Below are 6,681 nucleotides of genomic sequence, written 5' to 3' on the forward strand. Positions count from 1 at the left end.
AATACATGATAATTAATCTTTTTGTATGCATAGTATTTTTACATGCATCTTATAGCAAAGAATTAAATGCCAAAAGTGATATGATTATCTCATCTTCTAGCCATAACTGTATGTTGTACAGTTGTAGTAATTCCAAATCAAACTTGCAAAGGAGAGCAAATTAAATCAGAAGTAGAAATGTAAGTACTAAATAAAACGAAGCTTTAAAAAAGAAAGGTTTAACCAAAGTTATAGTGAAAATAGTCCATTGAGTTAAGTCTGTCACTTTTGGGCTTTTGGCTTTCATTACAAAAACACAAATAAACAAATATATAAAAATAATTAAGTTGGATTGATTTATTAGTTAATTCACTAGTCCGCTTAAATAAATGTCGAGAAGTTTAAATTCCGATTTGTATATACAATAACTCATTGAATGAAGTTTTATAAAAAATAAAATTATTCTCTACTCACCTTCTACTGATTAAAAACAACATGATTGATCAGTTTAACAAATAATTCAAATGCCAATGAGTTATAGCTCAAATGGTATAGTCTCCCATACTCAATTAAGAAGTTGTGGGTTAGAGTCTCCTATCTTTGGTAAAAAATAAATAAATAAATAATTCAAATAACACTAAAGAATGGAGATTTTTTATTTTAATAAATTAAATAAATGTAATAATTACTGAAATAAATAATTTTTAAAATTATTATCGAAATTCGTCGTTTACAGTGTAAACGAAATATATGTATTTATAAATAATTAGATTAAATATAATTTTTGAAAATAATTAAAAATATTAATAATTTAAATTTGACAAATAATAGAAAAGATTGACGATTTTAAATAATAAAAAAATTAAACAATTAATTTCAAATAATAGAAAAGATGGACTGTTCACTGTTAACAGAGTTATCTTTTTTCTAATTACCCACTATTAACACAACTGCTTCTTTTACTCATTGATCCACTGACAATTTTTTATTAAGATTTATACTCAATCAATTTAAATAATACTTCAAATTTTTAATTGACAAAATTTTTAAATTTTTTATAGTACTCTTCTGAATATTAAAATATATATAATTTTTTATATATATATAATTTAAAAAATAAAATTTAAAATATATATAATTTATTGTATGAGAATACATAAAAAATTAAGGTATTTATTTTTTTATTAGATTATGAAAGTAATTTAATATAATAATTTAATTATTTATAATAAAAGAGAAAAAAAAACCACGTTATTAAGTTTATCATTACTCGTATAATATAAAAAAACACAAATCGAGAGTATTGTAGGTTTTATTGTCAAAGTCTGTACTTTATAAAAAAAACACGTGTTTATCATTATATTCTTTTATAATTTTTGAAAGGATGAAGTATTTTTTTTGTCCCTCACGTTTGTTATTTTTTTTAAACAATTGCGAACATTAGAGACAAAAAATATATTTTATCCCCTTCATAAAAATAATATTTTTAAAACAATCATATTTATTTGAAACCATATTTAAATTCACAATTCAATTGTTTTATGAATAGTTGATATATTTTACTTTTTATTTCTTTTTTATCTTAGTTATAAATATAGATACAACTCTATTTTTTTTCAATTGCATTCATATATATTATTGATATTATTATTATTAATGTGTTTTTGTATGTGGATGAGCATAGTTGATAATATTCATCTAACTAATTATAATTTTCTTTTAAAGGGAGATTTATTTTTTGCAATTAGAAATTACATCACAAAAAAGTAATAGTATAAATGATCTCTTTTAACTTACTAATATAAATTAAAAAATTAGTTAATTTATATAAGTAATTCTAATTAAATACAAATTTTTCAAATAACTGAATAAAAAAGTTAATATTAATTTTCAAGTTTTTCTATTAAATAATTTCGTATATATACAAATGAATTTATTTTAATTTCGCATAGATCTAAATCTAATTGTATATAATTTTAGATCTTGTGTCGTCCAAATATTTTTACTATAGGGTAAATTATATTTTTTGTCCATAAAATTTGGCAAAAGTTTTAAAAACTACTCCTAGGTTTTATTTTGTTTTAATTTTGTCCAAAAAGTTTTTGATTTGTATCAAATACACTCTCGACGGCTAAATTTTCAAAAAATTTAAGACTAATTTAACAATAATGCATGAAAATTATACTTGATTTGCTTGTATTGAAGGTTGTTCTTATAAAATTGTTGTTGAATTGGTCTTAAATTTTTTAAAAAGTTAGCCGTCAAAGGTATATTTGATGCAAATCGAAAACTTTTGTGACAAAATTGAAACAAAATAAAACTTAGAATATTTTTAAAACTTTTATCAAACTTTAGGGACAAAAAATATAGTTTACGCTTTACTATATACTCCAAAAAATTCAAATGATTAAAGACTAAAATTTCCTTCCTATACCTACTTACATATTTTCCGAAATTGACATTTTCTTTCGATTTACTCTTACATAACGGTACATTTATATTAACCAAGTGGTATATTATTAGAATTGATGTTTATTTTTTACTAACAATTGATTTTTTTTCGATGCTTTCTTTTTCAAAATGTTAAATTTTTAGATTATAATACTATAATTTTGGTTTGTTAAATTACATATTATAACGTAAATATTATAACGAGAGTATGTCTAAAATAAGTACAATAACTTTGTACTTATTAAATGTATTACATTTTTATAAATCTTTAAATTTTATTAAATGTAAATAAACAACTACTATAAAAAGAAAAGTATTGATATACCATAATAAAAGACATTTCTCATCTATATGTACTTAATAACTTCCATATATCTTCACGGTATGAATAATTTATAATAAATTTTAATAGCTAGATTGAATGGAACAACAAAATTCTACTTTCGTACGGCAGAATATCAGAATCGCTTCCTAAAGTATAAACAAATAAATTTGTGGTTGGTTTTGATGTACTCCTACTATTTTTCATTAAAAAAATTATATGTATAACACTGGTAATAAATTAAATGGGTCAACCTGCCCCCAACATATCACGGGTAAAACTCGTGTCTGAATAATATTTTCAGAGGAAAAATAAACGAGATCTCTAAATCCCAACCCATAGGCATAGCCATGTCCACCACTCTTCTATCTCCCACCTCTCCTTCAAACCCCGTCTCCCACCCGTCAAACCTCAATGCTTTCTCAGGCCTCCGAGGTTCGTTACTGTATTTTCACCTAGAGAACTTTTTAGAATCTCTCTTTTAAAGCATTTTGCAGTCAACGACAACGATGATGCTGGTCATGGCGGCGGTTTTGTTGATTGGGAGAGAGCAGAGAAGGAGGCTCGAGCACGGAGCACTATGCCAGAACGCTTTCGGTACCTCGCTAAGGAAGCTCCTGATCCTCCTGTCAGGTGGCCTTGGCTTCTTGGTCAGTCTCTTAACCTCTCTATTTTTCTAATTTATTGCTTTCAATTTTTAAAAGTTCAGAAAATTCCATGTGTTTGAGCCACAAAGTCTGAAATTTTATTGTATTTGGAGTAGTTGCATGAATTGGCAAGTATCTGGAAATCATTTTGTTGCAATTCAAGTGCTATTGGAGTGTTCAGTTTTTAGACACATTCATTTATCCATAAATTTCTTATTGTGCTGTGGAATCGAAAAGGATTTTGATATGTCCCCCAAATTTCATTGTGGTGTTTCTTTGGTTATTCATAGCAAGAAGTTCACGGTTGCTGCAATTCTAAAAATTTCTGGCTACTCTCTAACCTGGTAGCGGTGTATAATGAGAAATATTTTGTTGGAATTTAAGCTATAACCTCTCATGTGGAAATTAAAAACTATAAGCTTTCAATGGTCAGTTGATTCGTTTTGGGTCCAATTGTACATGCTATCTCTTTTGTGTACTCATGTGTTTTGTGTTACTTTCGTGCAGTACTTGGCTTTCTCATCTATGCTTGGAGAGCTGTTCTATTTGAACTATCCAACTGGAAGAATGCTGTCTTTGGTATTGTCAGTTCTGCAGGAAACCTTTTGACATATCTTTTCGCCATACTGTATCGATTCATAGGAAGTCCGATCACTTTTGCAATCAGATGCATGGAGGATTCATTCTATACTATTCGTGCCTTCTATTCTTGGACAATCAACAATGCTCCCATACCAGAGTTGACTACAATCATTGTGCTTGCGTCGGTTGTTTTAGCAATTGCCGAAACTACCGTCCTAACTGTACCAACAAGCAACCTTATGTTTTGACTGTGTCTGGTTTTATTGGTTATGCGGCAGTTAGAGGCTATCTCTCCGAACCTTTTTTCTCGACCCTTCTGCTAGGGTTGTACGCTTTCTCAAAATTAATAAAAAAGAGAGACAATGTTTCATGCGCAATGCCTGTTGCAGCTGTACTAACTGCTGTTGGGGAAGGTTGGATTAGAGTTTTAGTGCTTATCACATTTGTAGCCTTGGCTACTTATCAGTATTCCCAAACACTTTCCGAAGGAAAACAGGTTGAAGACCAAGAAATGACAGAAAGGAGGATTTCAGTACCACTATTTGTTGCTGCTTTAGCGATTGGCTTACGCCTCGCTGCTAAGTTGGCTGGGTATCGGCACTTGACGTGGATGATTGTATGATCGCGGAGAGAATGGAGCCTCTTGATCTAAGGTTTTTGAAGTAGGACGTGACATAGATGACTAGAGCAGTTATTGTTCTGTTCTGTTCTGTTATTATGCAGATTTGGTTTTCCTATGTTCTGTAGAATATAACATTGTATCACAAGGCTTTTCACCTGTTCTTGTTATAAAAAAATTTGTTATTCCATTTAGGAGTCATCCGTTTCAATCTGTTATTGTCTTGTAATATAGTCAGCGGTTTCAAGATAACTTCCTTTATTTTAAAATATCAATCATAAAATAAAACTTATAATGATTTTTTATGTATATATAATTTAAAAAATAAAATTTAAAAAATATATAATTTGTTGGATGAGAGTACATAAAAAATTATATATACTTTGAATTATATATATTAATACTCAAGAGAATATATAAAAAATTTAAAAATTTTGTCTGTTAAAAATTATATTTCAATTAAAAATTTAATAAACAAATATTGTGAAGTATTATTTGAATTAATTTAGTGTAAATCTTAGTAATAAACCATCTTAGTAAAGGAAGCAATCATGTTAACAGTGAGTAGTTAGAAAAAAGATAACCGTAGTGACAGTCTATCTTCTTTCTTATTTAAAATTGACGGTTTATCTTTTTTATTATTTGAAATTGTCTATCTTTTCAATTATTTGAAACGTTTAATTTTTTAAAATTTTATCCAATTTAAATTATTAATATTTTTTATTATTTTAAAAAATTATATTTAATTATATATATATATATATATATATAATATATATATATATATATATATATATATATATATATATATATATATATATATATATCGTTTATAGTATAAACGAGATAAGTCAGGATGACAAATTTCGATAATAATTTTTTAAAATTATTTATTTCAATAATTATTAGTTCTTACATTATTTAATTTATTAAAATAAAAAATCCCAAAAGACGGAATAAGAGAAATATTGAATCAGTATACAATTATAAAACAAATGTGTCTTTTTAACACCTAATTTATTAATTAAAAATGTTTTTAATTGTAAGAAGACACGATACATATATTTTTTTTAATAGATATCACTTGAGTATTATTGGAATATCTTTACTTCTTTAGGGATCCATATAATAAGTTTTTATTTTCAACCATCAAATATATATAAAAATACAAATGTGGTGCTGAGATCATTTCTAATATTTATAGAATATTTTATAAGATGATATGATTATCGACTCCGATACTTTTTGATATTGGTATCCAAATGTCAATATTGTGGTGTTTCCTTGAATATAATACCCAACCCTCCATAAAAGTAAAAGATGAATGAATTGAATATAGGAAGGAAAAAAAAAAAAAAAAAAAAAAAAAACACAAGTCTATGCATGCTATTGGCGGAGTGGCACCACTTGAAAAATACATGGTAGTTATTAAAAAAGTACAAGAAGTACCATATGAAGTAAAAGAAATTTCAACAAAAAAGTTTGAAAATTTGATATATTACATGTAATAATTAAACAAGTACATTTATTGTCATAATATATTTATAATTCACACACTATATAACATCAACTAAATTCATGACCATGTTAAGGTCTAACCATTTTGCTTATAATTCTACAGTTCTTCTGAGCTGAGGTAATCACTCATTAGCATTTAAAAATGATGAAATATATAAACAAAAGGTCAAGTGTAGTAGTAATTATTATGTAGGTAAAGCACCGGCTCCCTACTCAGTGCTTAAAAATCACAAAAACATATTTACGGATAAAAGTGCCATTATCGGTAGGCCATGATTTGGTGAATAAATCATCTTTAGAAACCACTTTATGTTTAATTATGTTTATTCAATTATTTTTTTATTTTTGTTGCTCGCATTTAATTTAAAAGTTATTAATTAAATCAAATTTATTTTCGGAACTTTAAAAAGAAGTTGATGAAGATGAAGATGGAAGATCACCTCACTTGAAAGTTAGGATATATTTACAAGTTTTAGTAATATTTGATTACAATGGCTAATTAAGATTTTAACCCGTACCTGAAATGTATTTACCAATGTTTTATTTATTTTTTAATAATAATA

The 6,681-nt window shown here is 26.2% G+C and overlaps 1 pseudogene across 1 annotated transcript; it reads left to right on the forward strand.

Annotated features, from left to right (window-relative positions):
* The first annotated feature begins 3,087 nt into the window (after positions 1-3,087).
* Positions 3,088-4,790, forward strand: LOC107633965 (uncharacterized; annotated as a pseudogene). The gene is made up of 2 exons (XR_015907506.1): positions 3,088-3,402; positions 3,907-4,790. The product of XR_015907506.1 is annotated as an uncharacterized LOC107633965 (transcript).
* The last annotated feature ends 1,891 nt before the right edge of the window (positions 4,791-6,681 follow it).

This window comes from Arachis ipaensis, chromosome B3, assembly GCF_059453495.1.
Source record: "Arachis ipaensis isolate K30076 ecotype BB chromosome B3, ASM5945349v1, whole genome shotgun sequence".
Lineage (NCBI taxonomy): Eukaryota > Viridiplantae > Streptophyta > Magnoliopsida > Fabales > Fabaceae > Arachis > Arachis ipaensis.